This window comes from Periophthalmus magnuspinnatus, chromosome 12 (assembly GCF_009829125.3).
Source record: "Periophthalmus magnuspinnatus isolate fPerMag1 chromosome 12, fPerMag1.2.pri, whole genome shotgun sequence".
Taxonomy (NCBI): Eukaryota; Metazoa; Chordata; class Actinopteri; order Gobiiformes; family Gobiidae; genus Periophthalmus; species Periophthalmus magnuspinnatus.
Window position 1 is genome coordinate 3,951,650 of NC_047137.1, and position 19,153 is coordinate 3,970,802.

The following is a 19,153-nucleotide window of genomic DNA, read 5'->3' on the forward strand; positions in this document are numbered from 1 at the left end:
TCTGGACACCCTTGCTGTAGAGTTGTAAAGTAGGGGGAACGGCTCGGGGACGGGCCGTCAGCTCTATAACAGGTTAATTATATTCACATAAACATTGGTGCTTTTCAGATTCTAGATTTTAGATTCTAGATGTCATACTCCCAAAGTTTTCCATACTGATTACATTGTACTTTTCCATAAAATATCCAAAAAGTAATTTAAGATGATCATTTGTATTAATGAGTAGACCCAAGAACTCACTGTATAACAATACAAATCTGCATTAACAATCTGCATTTATATAACAATATACATTTTACCTGCCCCCATCTGTATTAAATATTATTGGCCTATAGAATGTTGTGTTGCCACGTGAAACCCAGCAATATATTCTCTTTGCATTGTATATTTAAACTTAAGCCTATAAATGACCCTAAATATTTTCTAGTAGTTGAATTTAAATTAGATCTTAAAATTACTAATAAACACAAAATACTTGCATGTTCATGTCAGAGGTTAGTATGTTTGGGTTCACGTATGTATTTTTTTCAGAAAATAAACAACTTCTTTTTACTGTGATAACAGAAGTAACAGTCTCCATCAATTTGACATCCAATTATCCAATGAAGCAAAGGTTCCAAGACAGATTTTTTTTTTCCTGGACATTTGGACTTTTTCCTCATTTTCTATGTTTGGAAAACAGGCCCATTATTTTCCAGGTTTTACAGGTTATATTGGACTACAGTAAGTTTAAGCAACATTACTGAACAAGCCCAGAGGAAGCAGTTATTTACATCAAATTGTAATTTTGGTTCTTGACGTTATTTCTTTGATTTTCATTTTTCAAATGCAAAACACCAGCACTACAATATGCACTTTATAATACAGTGCTCCCCACTTTTATGTGTCCACCTCCAGAAGACAAACCCATAAACACACATTGTGCATAAGTCAGCATTTCAGAGCCCCAATTAAATGTTTTATTGATGAAGAAGGCTGAGCATACTAACTATTCTGGGGCTTTTCATCACAGTTCTGTGCCTGCTGCACTGGTAATATAGGAGAGGGTGACCTGTGTGTCTGGGAGATAAATGAGTCTTCACTGGAAAGATTTTACTCCAGTCCTGTCTCTGAAGAATTATAGAACATAAACAATGCAGCAAAAATAATCCAGATTGACCTTATCTTACATTGGTCTACACTAAATATAGAAGAGGACATTTAAACGTAAAGAATGGTTAGGACCTAACAGGATTAACCTGCACAGAATGGTGGTCACTGCTGCTGGATGCAGAGAACAGATTTAGCCTGAGCTGAGAGGACACAACACTGTGGGACTTCATGGGCCATTCTTCTAAATAACATTCTTCCCATCATCATGCACACATACAATATAATAAACATATAGTATAGTATATAATGAGCAACAAAGTTATACAACTTCTTTCCACAAATGACACTGCATGTAAAACTATTGTGTCTGAGAGTGATATTTGTTTTGAAAGGAGGGAGGATACTGAAATTTATTAACAGTTTTGGCCTGAGGCTGAAAAAAGCCTGCCATTAGATTATGATAACATGGAATATTACATAATGATATCTAATTATGAGAGGGTGCCGATCTGTGATAAATCTGTGTAATTTTGCATCACACTTTCCATCAATTAGAATATCAGAGAGCGAGGCCCGCCCACACACCACAGTAACTGCTATAGACGGATCTGTCTCCTTTCATTCCAACCCCTGCATGTCTAATAACAGGTTTACATCCACAGCAATTAGCAACACCTACAGCAGCTCACAACAACGACTCACTCAGGTTTAAAGTCCAACTGTTTCAGAGACCATGAGGAGGCACCATTTCAAAATAACATATAAAAAACTTTCAGCAGTTAGGAGGGTTCCAACTTCATAAAGTCAATACTTGATCCAAGCCTTTTATTACATTGAATAGCTTTGCATATGAACATCAATGTGTGGGTATTTTACATAATCCAGGGATGACAGCAGATTAGCCAGATTAGAATTTATAATGTATAAGAACATGTAAATGAACATGTAAAGGATTCTATCAGATGCCTGATTATATATGTATATGCCCCATCTCTCTTTAGTATGTTTTTCTTTGTTTGTTTTTGGTGCAACTAACGATGATTGTTAGTTGCACCAAACTAAAAGGACTAGTCAAATTCAAAAATAATTGTTAAATACATTATCAACTAAATAAATGTTGAAATGTAGTGACTAAAGGTTTCTAAATAGAGAAGATTTACAAATAAAATGTAAATTTAAAAATGTTTTGTTTTGGGTTTTTTTACATTTGGATTTTATAATGCTGTTGCCCATTTTATTTACTGTTGTGTTGATTAATTGTTAAGCAGTCATGAGACGGCATCTATTGAATCACAAAATGCTGGGGATTATCTGACCACAACACAATTTGAAAACTATGTGGAATGGAGTCTGTTTAGCTTTACAAAGGCAAGTAATTTTACAAACCTGCAAAATTTTAACAGAAAAAACTGTTTTCCAGATAGTAACAAGTGATTATTCTACCTGTGTCAACATACTTACTAGTATAAATAATGTTGTTCTATGAAAAGTCCTGCACTGCCCCAGCCTTCACCAATGAAAAATTCCTCTGTGCTTTGCTTCTGTCTTCACAACGGGGCCTAAGTTATCTATGGAGCATTCACAAAATGCTGAAGCAGTATCAAACGGGCACAGGCACAGCGGATGGATTATTACATCATGCAGATGCTAAACGGAAACGTCTCATTTTATGAGCGCACAGTTTAGTAGCTCATATGGTTGGTTTGGGTCAGTCCCTTCCAGTTAGCCCTAAGACATTCCTGAGTCTGGCTGAAGAGTGGGTCTCTGAGGAGGACTTTCCGGCTGCAGTCTGCTCCTGGACCTGCACTGGTGGTAAAAACGTGTTGTTTAGATGCCCATTCTCACACACCATGTTCACAATGTTCCCTGGTGTTTTATGGTCTTCCTCCCAGACACAACAGCAACTGTTGTTTTTTTCTTTTCATGTGGTTTCAGTGAACAAATGGTTAGTGCAACATTCAAGGTCTGATCAAACGCCAAAAAGTAGTTTGAAAGTGAAAAATGCACCTTATTTCACCCCAGGCAGGAATTCTTATAACCATGATGTTTTTAAAAGCCTTGGTCCCTCAACCCAGTTTCATTCAAGTCATCCATACGTCAGTGCTGCAGATGGGGGCAAGGTGAGTGGAGTGTGTTGCTCAAACACAAAATAATACTAAGAATTATTAGTTGTATAATATTAGCTGTATAAGGTCACTGATCTTACATTTTCTCAGTTAATAATTATCCTGTACAATTAATATGTAATAAACTGTACATTAATACATAATGTTAATTATGACTGCAATCACTTAATAACAAAAATGTGTTACAAAAATATTCTTAAAGCTACTCTACACTCACTTTTAAAACATGATTGACAAAAACATTACAAAAATAAATCCTAATATGTCTATACTATTAACATTTGATATTAGGTAAATAACAGTTTTCAATTATGACCCAAATAATTGTGACTAATATGATTTCATGCATAAAGGAGTAGTCCATATCGTCCCACCCATACTGCAGAAGGAGGCAAGCATAAACCACTGTGTTCTTGATGGAACAGAAATCAAACCAGCAACCTCTGATTAGGTAGAGTAGCTTAACTTTACAATATCGTCACTAGTTGTAATCGTTTTACCCATAACTTGCATCTCACTGCACTGCACACACACACTACAGGCAAAACCTCTTTATAACTTTCTGAAGGTTGTATATATATATATGGATTAAGGTCAGAAGCCTGTGTGGAATATTTTATGACACTGGAGCGGAGAGAAAAGTGAGCAAGAACAACAAAGTACAAGCACTGCAAATCCATCAAATATTTACCAAACGCCTACTCTGTATATAGGCTACAATGACTGTGGCATCTGATATAATAAGACTTAGAAGAGGATGCGCCAATGTCAAAAAAGAAGGAAAAACATTGCTTGGTCAGTTGAAGCATGCATAGAATATAGAGCTGTGTAATGAAGGGAATTTTAATAGAGATCAACATTCAGTCATTTGTTATTATCAATGACCTGCTTGGGTCTTTTTAATTGAGCAGTAAAAGAATGTGGTTTGGAGCAGTGTTCAAATTTCAGAGGAAAAAAATCTGAGTATTTTTGGTTTTAAATATTGAAAATCTGTCTTGTGTGTTCAGGGAATTAATACTGAAAGCCATTCTTGTTTGTTTTAAATAAGAGAAATATGACAACCAAAAATTGTGAAAAGAAATAAAATTCATCCAACCCTAGTATAATGTTGTACCAATTAGACATAGCTTTGTGAACACTAGAATATAGAAGTAATGGACTGATGACCCCTGTTAATCATTAAAAAAAAAAAAAAAAATCAACATTAACATCAACATTATCAAAAATGGCGAGTATAAAACAGTGATCGTGAGAAGGGCCATGTTGTGGTGGCTCAATGACTTGTACTGCAACTGATAATTATTTATAAAACTAATAACATATATTTATATTTGCAATTAGTCAACAAGACAAATTATCTATTGTGCCAGAGAGGAAGAAAAAAGGAAAAACAGCGTGGAGAATGGACTAGAGGTGATGCAGGGTTTGATCCAAGGCTGGCTCATGACGGAAATATTACACAACTCTGCTCACCGCTTGTCACAATGTTTTGCCGGACTCTTTTATATTGCATTTACAGCCTTGTTATTCGAAGCGGACGAGCACAGATTAAAGTTCACGTCCTGCTATTGTTATCACTTATGGCTTATTCAAACTCTAAGCTCAAGGAGAGAATCATATCAGGCCTGTTTAGTGGCGATTCACTGGCTGCCTTTTATTAGATTCCATTTGAAATTTACTGATAACAATGATGGCCTCGAGCGACATATCAAGCCTTTTCCTAGCACTTCTCTGTGCGCTCAGATACACTTAGGGCAGAAGAGCATTGCCTGCGCTGGTTCAACTAGCTGAGCGGCTAACAGGAGGTGTGCTAACCCGCGCTGTCATGGTCTAATGTGTGCTGCCAAGTGAACTTATGCTATGAAGATTATGACACAATATGAGAGCCCACTGGACGGGGCTGTTCAGTGTTACACAGAGAAGGAGGGATTGTAGATGGTAGAAAACTTAAGTAAAGGCAAGCAATGTTTCTCAAATGGGTAGAACAGTTAGCTGGTTATTTACACAGACGGTACTCTAATTAAGTAAGATATTCTACAAGGTAATTTTACTTACTTAGTTTTTTTAAGACATTTTCTATTCTCTTACTGCATACGACTGCTGTATATTGGGGCCTGCATATTCCCTTTTGATTAAGAGTACTGCGGTAGCCTGTGTCAAAAATCTCCCAGGAGTCTTTTGTTCTGAACACAGAATATAAAGCATTCCGCAATGCAAACCAATGAAAATATGGCGTTAACTTGCATTTGTATTTCTCGCAGTAGCAGTAGTAGCTGGATTATAGTAACGTACGTTTACATATGTAATGTATAATAACAAGATTTCAAAGATGTGTCTTCACCGCACTTTTAAAATGCGCAAATACTTTTTGAAGCAAAGTCCTCACCTCAGCACATTACAAAGACGACAACAGTGAAAAGTGCAAACAATACACTACCTTGATGAAACACTGGCTTAATTCTATTTCTATTGCATTATCATGTATGAATTATTTATAGCTAAGAGTGACTGTGTTAGTACATGTCAATGGGATTACTGATGTATTAAACACTGCAGACGAGAGATTTGAAAGAATAGAGCAGAGATGGATTTTTTTTTCGAAACCTCGACTTGTGTGCATGTACGTAATCGCAGCTCCGAGAGTCTCTTTGGGTTAATTTTACAAGCTGAACTAGCACCCGTCCCCCTGCTTAGTGCATTATGTTAGCTCTTCCTCCAGGCGCTGTTTAAATGTCTTCTACAACAAAGTCTGCAGACAAAAAAGAATTACGAAAGAAAAATGTTGATTAGGACCATCCAAGCTTGAAGAATGAAATGGCAAAATTGGCAGCTTTTAATTGAGTAATTGTTAGCAAAGGAGAAGCAGAACAGTATTAGACAGGATATATGCATTCTCAAGTTCACAGATTGATAGCATAAGTAGCTCAAGGCTAAAATTAAGTACTATGGGCTGGGGTTATCAAAAGTATCAAAAATCTCATACTAATTGAAACAGGATAGAAATGAGCCATTCCTGAAAAGCTTTAGAATTATCTTGAGCTGCCACAGAACAAGTATATTATTATGATTGTGGTATCTGAACCAAGCCCACTGTTTATCTTGTTTCAGGAAAGAGGATTTAAATGGACATATCATAACTTTTTCTTGATGGATTGATGGAGTTTATTATAGGTGACAATCACTGGGGACAGCAATCATCCTTTCAGTGTGAAGTTTCATAATATCTGTCCTCCAAAAGAAACATGTTCAAGTCAAATTTAGATTTTAAAGTTAACAATTTATGAATTGATTTATTCACAACTATTAGATTAACATTTAACATTATGTAGCAGTTTATTTGTTCATTTTGTGTTACGGTTCTCAAGTTGATTATGCAATGAGAATGTCTTGTGGTAATACAGGTGCTTCATTGTAGTTTAAAATCCACACACCTTCACTACAATCATTTGGATAATTTCAGTCCAGGAAAGAGGTAGGTAAACTAAAGGTAAGAGGTAGCTCTTAACTTGAAAACTACCACTACCACTCATATGATCACAAGGTGGAACAGAGCATTTTGAGCTTTGGTGATGTAGACAGACTAATAAAAAGTTTGTTCAAACATATGTGAAACAAAGAAAACACAGCTCCAGGTATGTGAACAACATTCTATCATGGCTTAAAGCTCACGAGAGAAAATTTAGCATAAAATAGCTCCTTTAATCCAACAAGTAGACAGCGTTGTAACGGCTAGAGATTACCAATACATTTACGTTACACATCAAAGACAATGAATAGGCATTCCACCAACCATGCATCATAACATAACAAAATGTAGTACTGCATTATGTATACTTTATCCAACCAGTTCTCCTGTTTGTGCACGAATGTGTGTGTGTCAGCATGTGCTGGAGCATCGAAAGTGGAATCCTATAAATCCTACTTTATTAGATAAACGTAGTAATCAGATCAAGAAATCTCAGCCAGCCCAACACGCACACACACGAACATACATACACATGCATACACCAAAACCGCATCTCCCTGATAATCTCCATTACCAATTACAGGGTGATAAGCCACGGCTTAACATGAAAGCACCAATTAAGCTTCTCATACCGGATGCCCACTCACCAATGTCACTATATACTGCTGCCACATGCTCTCACCATATTATATCATATACGGTTGGACATTTGCAAATTGGTGTGCCACTGCATCAGCATAAGAGCAATCCTGGGTTTAAGCTGTTTTTTTAATTATTGGATTTTGGTTAGTCAACCCTATGGTGATCCCCAGCATTCATTGGTGAAAGGTCCTCTTCTCAGCATGAAATTATTGAGAACTTATAAGATTTATGGAAGACATGCAAAGTGCAGCGTAAATCAACCAATTAACTAAGACGATCCGAAAAGACGCCAATCACTCTTCCATTGTGCAACTTTTGACACCAATAACTTAATAACAAAATACAAAATGTAGTAAGGCTGTACAGAAAAAACATGACTTTTTATGTTTTAGTTCTTGGTTTATGTATGATCCTAATCTATATCGGAATAATTAACAATAACATTGCACTATACATATCTCACAACAATAACAATAAATAGTAAAAAAATAAAATCTGTGAAATGGACAAACATTTGCAGGAGTGAGGACGCTTCGCTGCTCATCCACTCAAGCCACTTTTTCAGTTCTGGTCAGATTACTGGTGGAGAATGAATGAATTTATTTATTGTAAAACTGCCTAGCACCTGTAAATATGTTGTGGTGCCATACCATGTTTTAAATAAATCACAGCATCTCTTCCAGGAAGTCAGAAGCAGGCAGAGCTACAGTTTCCCTGAACTAAGCTCTTTTTGACACAGTAAGCAGAGCTGGCCTGTGAGGGAGGGGAGGGCAGTGGAGGGCACCGCATTTTAACTCATAACGGGGGACATTAGTATGGCCACTCATCAGTAACAGGAGTATGAGACGGTTAGAGTGATGCTAAATATAGAGGTTTAGTAACATAAAATAATCGTTGTTAAGTAAGCTGGTAGTCTTATGTTTGGACTGAGGAGGTAACAAGTAAACTGGATCTTCAATGTACTGTGTTGATGCTTGCAATGACGCCCGGAGAGCTGCAGTGCTGAAGTGACTGAGCAGATGGGACCTACATATTTCACTGTCAAACTAATAAGATCCTCTCTTTTACCCAATATATCCTATAGGCAATAAAGGTTTAATGTACAGCATTACATAATATTGCAGAATACAAAAGGTAACTCTAAGCACTCAGGACCTGTAACAGGGAATTACTTCTTTGGCAGTGATAAACCTCTTAGTGACCAGACCTGGACTCACAATCAGAAAGCCTTGTGTCGGAGAGTGAACGCTCCTTCCATTGAGGTACTGTGATCTGAATCCACAGCAGAAGGCATCCCATTGTCCTTGACCCGCTTTATTTTTACAAGAAAAACATTTGGAATAATAACATTCACAGTATTTTTCACACCTCACATTTATACAGCTAAACACCAAAGAGCTAAGGCAGGGTGAAATGAAAATATTAGACTATATGCAATCCCAATCAAGCATTTAACTGTCGGATGATGTCCCAATCTGAGGGGTCATAAATTGAATGAATGAAAACCAAAGCCCCAACTTCTGTTACAGTTATAGCTGTTAAAAATAACAGCTGCTGTAACAGATCTGGCACACGGTACTGGATGACTGCACCTTTTAACACCACACATCAAATTACATGTACACATCCATCACACACATGATTGGCATGTGTACAGCAGCAGGCCAAGTGCTCAGATGAAATGTAGGAGGAAGGCAATGCAACTCAAGCTTAAAACTCATGATATGGTTTCTGTTATTTCGTTAAAACAATATTTCCTTTATGAAGATGAATTGTTTAGCAGCCTCAGATCAATACCAAAATGTGGAATATTTTATCTTGCAGTAAGACTTGTCTATATTTGCAAAGCAGATAGGGTTGGTCTAAATGAATAAAGGAATGAAAACTGAAAGGAACTGTCATCAACAAAGCACACAACATTAATTTTGTAATAAATGAATTATACATAAGCAGTGACCTTTTAAACTACGCAGACACACAATAGCACTTCATTATGAGGAGGAATTTATTTTGTCCCTATACTGCATTAAAAATAACCCAGTGTTTTTGCATAAACTACAGAGGCAAAACTCTGGCAAACAATGCAAATAGTGTTTTGTAACAACTGCCTCTATGTAAGCTCTGTAGTCTGACTGTACAGAGGCAAAGTTCAAGTTAACAGTGAGTCGACCAGCGCAGCCCCAGCAGTTCAGTGCAGGTTCAGTGTTTGTGTTGCACTGAAAAGGATTTAGTCTGGTCTGAACACAGAGAGCCTTACATGGCACAATAATACAGTCCCTGTCCTTCATGTCTCTGTATCTCTGTTGTCCCTTATCCTGTCCTTTGGTCTTTCTCTCATATGTCTCGACACTGTGACTGGGAGCTATTCCTGGATTCCTCAGTGAGGTGAGAGGAAGCAGGCTGGCTGCAGCAGCTGTTAGCAGCAGACTTTTTCCTGCTCTTCCTTCTATGTGACAAACACAAAAACACACATGAAGGAAGCGGAGGATCCGTATTCCTCTGGAAGCATTTGTTTCTGCTCCAGTTGAAGATGTTTCCTCAAATATGTTGACATGATGAAAGCCTGCATGTGGCTGCAGATGGAGAGCTGGTGTGTGCATGTGATGTATTTGCATGTCTGTTTGTGTGGCCAACAGAAATAATCAGAGACCAGCTCATGGTCAGCTGGAGAGAGCATGAGGAAGGTGCAGATGGCTGTTTTTATGACACTGTGTGAAATGATATTCAAAGCAGAAGCTCTCTCTTCTCCCTTTGTTCAGTGCTGCACCACTGCACCTCTGGGACCCTCTAACTCTCCACTGTGCTTACAGGAGCCAGGGCAGCCAGTTGCCACACGGGCCAATTAGAAAAGCTTTTACTACTGCCACCGCCAATTGGATTAGCAGTACATTTTCTCATCAGACTAAATGTGACATGGTGCTAGAAATTTGGTAGGCTCTGACCCAAAGACCTAGAGCAGGAGTCTCAACAGTTTGGAACAAAAAAACACATGGCAAGAGCAGGAAGTTGCCAGTGAGGGTTGTGAAGATATGCATGATAGGACTTTCATGTTTTTCACTCAACAGGAAAAAGCTGAAATGGGAAATGTAATCATTGTCTGCACCAAACAACCACACTGTCAGCATGTTGTGTTCCCGTTGCAGCACGGGATGGTCTGGTTTCACCTGGATGCAAAATGTCAGGAGGGGCATGGACATGTGTCTACAATATGTAAACATGTTCAGAACAGTAACATTGTAAGAAGCATGGCATATTTTGTGAAATGTGTACCATAAAACCATATAGAATATAATAACAGAATGATGACATAAGACACAGATAGGCAAAATGAATGAAGAAATCACAGCACAGTCATGCATGTTGATAAAAAGGAGAATGTAAAAACTGTGAGCATCGTGCTCAAAACAACAGCCCTGTTTCCTAATGGTAGTGCCTTCTCTTCAGCTTATCTCTCACAGCTGAGAGAGAGCTCACTGTCAAAGCTTACCAAAAGGTTGAAATATCATAGCCTGAAGCCTCACAGACACTCACTATATGGCCAACCAGCAGGCAGACAGTCACTAAGGTTGAAGACTATTACTCGATTTCTTGCCCAAACATAACAGGTGTGATAGGGTATTGGGCAAACTTGTGCCCATGCTAATGGGTGGAGCAGGGTGGAGCAATACCAAAATAACCCCATGGCTACACTCCACTAGTCAAGCTGAGACCACCAGACACAGCCAAGTGATTACCAAGTAAAACCAGTTGAGCCACAGACTAAAACCACTGGACCATAGCAGACAATTAATAGAATGCAATCACAACATGCTCTAACACAAATAGATAAAAGCCAATTCTCACAACTACACACTGCCTTTAATGTATTTTGAGTTGAGGGTCATGTCGATAGGTGAATTATGCCAGCTATTATTTTAAAACACCAAGAAATAAGGCGTGAGGTTAAAAGCTATGAGAATGGTATGCCAACTGGCTGGTTCAGCAGGAATGGGGAGAAGAGCACATAGTGCAGCATTTCTTTGTGAGACATGTAAACAATCCTTTAAAACATGCTTTTAGTAGAATGTTAAAAACACTAGAAAAAAGAGAGGCTAAATCTTATGCATATAAGAATGAGAATGCAAATACAGAGGTTTATTTTCAGGCATATTTTAGATATACAGTTGAGTAATATAAAATATTTAGGCTAATTACCCAAAAATTGAAAGAGAATTGAACGAGTGCAAAAAGTCCTAAAGTGAAAATAACAGAAAACAATGACAGGAAGTGAGGAAATACCACCTATATTTATATTATGCCTTTCAACAGCGTTAAAAAAGTGTGCCAGGTCCCATGCTACATTCTCTAACTCTTATGGACAAACGACGACTGTTTACATAAAAGTTAGCTCTGTCTAAAGGAACAGTGCGGAAGTGGGCAAAACACAAGCACCTGCTGAAAAGATGAACTGCAGTGCAGCCTCTGCCTAGTTCCTCTTTCGTAAATAGATACAATGAGGCAGTGCGCAAAGGGATCGTTTAAATTTACAAAAACGCGTTTCGTAAAAAGCTCATAACACGTTGAAGCGGAGCGTTTCTTTACGTGTGGAGCTTCTCGTTCAAACCAATAAACATGAACAGCCACGGAACACAAAAATAAAGTAACTTACTTCCAAACCAAAGAGCTATATTTCTCACAACAAACCAAGCGCAGGTAGTTTTGAAATAGTAGCCTATGCTGTAACGCGAACTTCCACAATTACAGCCGGAGTGAAATCAGAGAAAAGCAAAGCAAAGAGTCAAATATCAAATAACTCACAAGGAAAACACCGCGAAGAGTCCTCAGCTTCCCCTTTGAAATACAAAAATCCCAGTGCAGGTGAAAAAGCACTACTTGTATCGAACCAACTAGTGCAGAGCTGTCAATGTCCAGCCGCGTTGACGTGAAGTCACAGACTACAGCCACTGCGCCTTGACAACCACCCGGCACTGAGAGTCGGGAGCCCGAGAGCCGCCTGCTGGAGCCGTCTGCTGGTGCCACGGCTCTCTACCACGAGCCTCCAGAGGACAGACGAGTGCGCATGCGCGGAGGGTTCAATTCACATCAGTAGGATGTGGGGCAAGATGGATGTGCCAGCGCTTCCAAATGACTTATTCATTATTAAAAGATGTGAGAATAGTGGTATGGCTTATTATAATAATCAGCAGCTTCAATTAATACCCGATTGTTAAGGTGGCACACCGTGACACATAAAACCACGGGGAGAACATTTTGAAGCAAGAATAGTAAGCAACCTTCCAGAGATATAGGGCTCCATTCAAAACCTCTCTTAAAACAACTTTTGTAAAAAGTCAAGACTAATTGCTTGATGGTGTAGTGTGGTTGACTGTACAGAGGCTATATTATTCACAATCCCGAGTGACCTCTGTAAAGATACAATTGTAGAAGGACAAAGTAGCCTGTTTGATAAAAGTCTATGTATGCCCAAAAATAAATAATGTTCACTTCAAGAAATAAGATGGTATGTGAGCCAACAAGAGCAGACTGCATTTGAGCTTACTCAGAGTCAAAGATTTGACTGGTTATTTAGGGGAAAGGCCTTATCTGAGATCAGCGCTCGTCAGTGTCAGTGCGCTGAAGAGAGTCATTATCACAAGTTCCCACAGCCTCTGGTGACAGCGGGTTCCCGGGCTGAGCTCAGGGACACACCATAAACACATCTGTCGCTGATAATGGCAATGAGAACCCTCTTCAATACTCTCAGGCTTAATGACTGTGCGTCAGCCATTGGACTGCCCGGGTTATTTAATAAATACTTGTAACTGCGAAAAAGGGCTATTTAGATCGGACTGGGATGTGCCACTTTTCTGATCAGAAATAAAAAAGAATCTCGTGCCTTTGTCGCTCTCCATCTCCGTGAAGCATTGCTCTCCTCCAGACAGTCTTATAAATAATTCACATATAAAAGCTTGCCTCTGCTGCCTGGCTGAATGCAGCAGCAAAGCAGCATCGCACTCGCACTCTCCTCTATGCATACAATGCGCGCCGCAAGGCTGGCGTCACTACTGAAACAAACCAACGAAACAACATAAAGTTCAAGCAACATTCTTGCTTCCCACAAATGGCTGTGGCCAGTCAACCAGATTAGTCCGGGATTACACGGCTTCTATCAACTATCAATAGCCTCGTGTCGCTGGGAGACGTGTGGGGAGAGATAGAGACCAGGGAGGAGCTGCACGGATGAGTTTTATGCGCAGACGGTGCAGAGCAACCGGCCCGTGATGCGTTTGTCCTGTCCGCAGATCGCAACAAGACGCGTAAACCCTCATCCAGCGAATCTGAACCCCCCTCCACCAAATCTGATGTCCCGCAGGCATGTCCCTCCCTCATACACTGTCCCAGCAGAGCCAGAGAAAGGATGCGCGCACAATTAGTGTGAAGCTATGTAGAAAAGCGATTTACCTGCACATGTCCGGGCTGTCCTATGACTTCTTGGCTCTGGCTCTCAGCTCTACCGCTTCTTCCGTGCCTCTCCGCTCAACGGGAATTTAGATGACAGGATTTGTTCACGTGGTCACGCTCCGTGCTCCTAATTGGAGGAGCGAATCCAGGCGCTGCGCTCCCGCACCTGTACAGAGGGTAAAAGCGAGGCGTAGAGGGAGGGAAGGACAAGATGCGATGTCCTAACATGTTCCCATGTCTCATGTGCAGTCAAACCAAGGGCCCAATAGGCACTGGAACCCTCAAAATGACACGAGTCTAAGTTTTCTAAACGTAAATAAATGCATAAACCCCAGACCTCCAAGAGTTGACACTTTTGGCTTGCGCCAGAGGTTAAGAAATGTATCTCCTTAATTTATGCTTAATCCTCTCCTTCCCTTGTGGGACGTAGGGTATCAATTGTCATCAGTTTTCTTCATTGGCAACGGTTGCAGTAGAGCTGGACTCACCAGTCGATGCTATCTCTCACAGATAACATATTGAGGGCAGTTAATTCTTGAGATATTACTATAGATGTCTCACTTAACAAAGAAATGGACTGATATCACACTCCTAATGTAACTTGTATATGCACACACTTGACTATCAGTGAAAATAATGAAGTGGACGTATCTAAAACAGTACGTTGTGCAAGCCCTCTGAGTGCCTTTAGACTGTCCTGCATCTCAATCTCTGGACACACTGTTAACGCTGCATGCAGAGTACAACAGGCCATTCTAATTCAGAGATCGCTGTCCTAGGAACAATTGGCGCATCTTTGAGTCATTCGTCACTGAAGAACTAGTTCAGTCTTCTGCATCTTGCTCCTGTAGCCAAAATTAACAGCAGCAAAGCCTGCAGTCTATTACACCACCACAATTTAAGTAACCTGTTTTAAGTAATGTCAAATAATGTCAAGTATCAGTAGTCAACCTATTTCAGTGCATTCTCAGTGTTGCATGTTTGTGGAGCTATATCCCTAACAAACATGCTCAGAATCACACACTTCGATTCATGTACAGGCCACGGCATAGTAGCAGTCAATGATAGGTGCATTATTTTTAGATTTTATGTGGGTTGCAGATGCTGTTCCACACAAGCAGGTCGCAGCAAACGGAGCAATGTTTTCACACCTCTCATGCCATCTATTGTGTCCATTTTTATGCTCCCCTTATAACAGAGTGATAAGACCATGCTAAAATAGTATGCATTTTAAAAATCGAGGCCACTTATGTCTTTTTATATTTTGGGTGGAAAAGGACATTCAACTACCACCCCAGGCTCTTGGCTGTCCTAGTGTGTGTGTATATATGTGTGTGTGGGGGTGTGTGTGTGTTTTCCTATCTCCCAGTTTTGGCCTGAATTAAAAGCAATGTAGGCCAAATTTAGGGCATTCATAATTGACAATGAGTTATCTGACACTGTTGCTGTTCCAAGCACTTTTTTTCTTAATTTGCAGTGAGTCATGTGGCTTGCAGATGTTTCCAAGACACCATGGAAATCAGGCCACTAGATTGGTGTCCTCTGTTGTCATAAGCAGAGCTGGATTGCAGGATGCTCATGTTTCTCAATACTAGGGGCTATCCCTGCAGGTTCTCTAGAGTCAGGGGGCGGAGACAGTTATTATCTCCCAGAACAAAAGGCAAAAAGCAGAGAACAGAGCAGGCTGACTCCCCTCCTCCTGTTTTTAACTTTATCCCTGCCTTCATCCGCCCCCATGCACACAGCCTCCCCCTGCTTCACACAAGCAGGCCTGCCATATGACACCTCTCTGAGGAGAGCTGTTTGGAGTCGTATTGGCAAAAAGCAACACATGCAGACAGTACATACATCATTTTTAACATGCATACAAAGCCAATGAGTACGCTTAGATCAGGGGCCTCAACCTCATTTTCACTAAGGGCCACACCAGCAAAATGGTTGCCATCAAGGGCCAGATGTAACTGTAACTATGTCACTAAATGTAACCAAATGTCATGTGAAATAAATGTAACTATTTTTAAACTGGTTAAATAACTGTTTCCATATTTATTACTTATTCAAGATGCAAATATTGCATGTCTGTAACTGCGTATTCCCTGATAAACTGACATTTTAAGAAGTGTATATTGAGGCACACCTGCTCACAGACCTTCAGCACTGCTTCAAAAACAGTCTTTTACATCCTTTTAATTACTGGACAATTTGTTGTTTTTCTTAAAGGCTAACTTTTGCATACTTAGCTCCGTGTTTGGTGTCAAAATGCTGACGTAGATTTTATTCTTTCACAACCAACCCTGCCTCATAACACAAAAAACATACAGTTTTTTTTCTCCCTGAAGCACAAACTTGTATTCACCTTCACCTTCCTTACCTACAATTTTCCTCTTCCTGAACATTTTGGGTCATTATTTGCAAATATTTCACAGTTCCACCATGTCATTAGTTTATGGTCAATGCACACATTATAGCAGCATAGACTTATTTTAAAATGATAGTCATGCCTTTTAATTTACCTTCTTGCGGGCCACATAAAATTATGTGGTGGGCCACATTTGTCCCCTGGACCTTGAGTTTGACACAGATGGTTTAGGTAAATAATGTAAAAAAGGAATACACAGAAAAAACAATCCAATACAAACAGCAAAGATGAGGTTTGTGTAGAAATTTTATTTTGCATTTTGCATTTTGTCTTTTTTTTTTTTTTTTTTTTTATTCTATTTTTTCTTTTTTTTTCTTTTTTTTTTACAATTTCGGGGGGAGGGCTCTGGTTTAAGATTCCCAGATAGGACTGGATGGTATTCCAAAAAATCCTATCACGATTTTCTTACAGTCAGATAACAATTTTGTATTTAGTTTGTTTCCTTATTCAGTATTTTAGAGACAACTAAAGTCATCTTGCTTAAATCTACCTGCCACTCACTCAAAAACAAACAAAAACAACAACAACAAAAACGCATGAATAACGACATGATGGTATAACCAAAATAGCAGATCCATATTGCCCAGCCTTATTCCCAGATACTCAATTATGGACGCACACTGCTCTGGACAGGTTGTCCTAGCAGCACTGAATGATGAGTCAAATGCAGAGGATACATATGAAGAACAAACAACACATATAGGGCTATAAAAATCATTTCACCAGTATCCAACATTTCACGCAAAAGTTCAATCCAAGCCAACAAAATGAACTCAGTGGTGCAAGAACAGGCAGAGGGACAGACGACACCCCACTGCCACAATAATCAAGCATAGAGCAGGGAGAAATATGAGCGGAGCGGACATACTGTAGGCCGCTGCATGTCTGTCCATCTTCTGTTGGTCATTTGGTAAGAAGCCACCTGGACCAAAGACCATGGACAGGACAGGGGGTATGGGGAGTGTATGTGTGTGTGAAGAGTCATGCTGTGCTGGTCTGTACTAGGACGGCCGGCAGATGGTAGCACCACTGAGAAATGGGCAACACGGCAAGGTCTCCTCTCTGAGATGTACACACACAAGTACACACTGGTCCGGTGTGCCTGTGGTGAGCAGCCAGGGTCACTGAGAGGGAAAGGACGGGATGTGAGTCTTCTCTGTCCAATTTAGTCATGTTTATCCAAAACAAATTGATCCAAAACAAGACTGCAAGAATAGCAAAGTTACATTCAATTTACTGACAGCCTGGGAATGAATAAATATTAGTCAAATATCAATTTCTATTGTGTAGTGTATTGCTAGGCGATATGACAACAAATTAGAAATGACTGAATCTCATTCTTGTGTATTTAAATTATTCCTTACTTTGTATTTTAAACTTTACCCCAAAGATCTCTATAGCAAATCTTCTCCCAAATACAACTGTGCAGTAATGTGCATATTGAGGTAGAGGTTTGCGTCAGATCCCCTCCTGGTAGCCACATAAGCAAAACATAAATAGGCTTGTAAGTTAGTCCATCTGTTTGTACCCAGGCATCACATTGTTCTGTATGACTAAATGACACTTGCCTAGACCTCCTGCCAGTGTGTGAAAGATCCAAAATTAATGCAGTCAACTGTATTTAAAGTTCATTGTAAAAACTCTCTCCGCATGAGGTAAAGTGATTGGTCTGTTATTCATTTTAAAAATGCATTAAACAGAGCAACTGTGAAAACTGCTCACATAAAAAACATTGAACTAGCGCTACAATTATGGTAATTAGATTTTTATCACAAGAACCATAAAAGGAACCAAGCTTTGAAGAGTCGGGGCTCACTTCCTCCTAATTAGCAGCAACCCATCACTTTGCTGTCTCAAATATCAACGAACAATGTTTTATGAGGATTTTATGATGCAAATTGTACTATAGGATTTGGACTATAGGATGCTGTTACTCTAGTATTTCAATCAAGAACTGAAACATGACATCAATATTCTGCATAGATGTTACTTTGCATTTAAATTTGTATCATTCCGAAAGTTTGATTTACTAAAGCAGATCACATACTATAGTAAGTGTGCCCAATGTGGGGGCCATGATCCAAACTTGGCCCTCCAGGGGGTCTAATTTTGCCCAGAGGGGCTTCCTGAGATTTATAAGGAGTGTCTACTTTGATTTAACTTGGCACGATAAAGACTGTCAAATAGTTGCTTGATATACCAAATCATTTTGCAATTCAGGCATAAACCTTATTGCAGATTAATTTAAAAACAAAACATGATGAGGCTCTCAGCATGTATGTGACATGTACATGTACTACATGAAATAACTTTGGCCTGCAAGGGTAAAAAGTTTGGGCACCACTGTAAGAATGGTCATCTAATTGACAATCTGAATGACACTGAATTAAAAATTATACGATTGTTTGGTAAAATTTGTTGATTTTGTTAAATTTATTTGTTGTGATATTTCTCCAATAATTAAAAATAAAATTAAAGTTGAAATGTGACATAGATGTACTATGTAGTAATATTTTGGTTTTGCTTTAATTTTGTCAAAATGCCATTGTAAAAGACTAAATAAAGTTTATTAAAATATCACATTTCAAATATTCCCAGATATACAACCTGAGAAGATGCATTATCATATCACTTATTTCTGTAGGTGTTTCAGGGCTCCGGTTTCCCATCTGCCTATGCACTTATTTGGCTCTCAGATTTTTCTTGACTGACTATCACCACTCGTGATTATTCTGCCCACGGTTGTAATTTCTTTTCTAATTAAAAAGTTCCCTGGGTAGATTACTGAGGAGATGACATGTCACTGTCAACAAAGCAATAATCAATCTCGTCAATGCTATACAAATGAGTACAGTTCATAATACAATACTGATACCGCCTTGATTCCTTGTAAAGATGCTGCTTCTTATTCTTGATGATAAAGTGTTCTTGTGCACATAGTTGCCTATATAAAGAGGAACATATCCA

At 39.1% G+C, this 19,153-nt stretch overlaps 1 protein-coding gene across 3 annotated transcripts in view; it reads right to left on the reverse strand.

The window, feature by feature from the left end:
• strbp (spermatid perinuclear RNA binding protein) overlaps nucleotides 1–13,876 on the reverse strand; it is an 87,228-nt gene extending 73,352 nt beyond the window's left edge. The window contains exon 1 of one of the 3 annotated variants that reach the window (XM_055225728.1): nucleotides 13,768–13,876. The gene's annotated coding sequence lies outside the window, so the exon portion shown is untranslated. Of the gene's footprint in view, nucleotides 1–12,123; nucleotides 12,331–13,767 lie in introns of those variants that run through there. The other 2 variants (XM_033976133.2, XM_033976132.2) reach the window with 2 other exon arrangements.
• Between the last annotated feature and the right edge of the window lie 5,277 nt (nucleotides 13,877–19,153).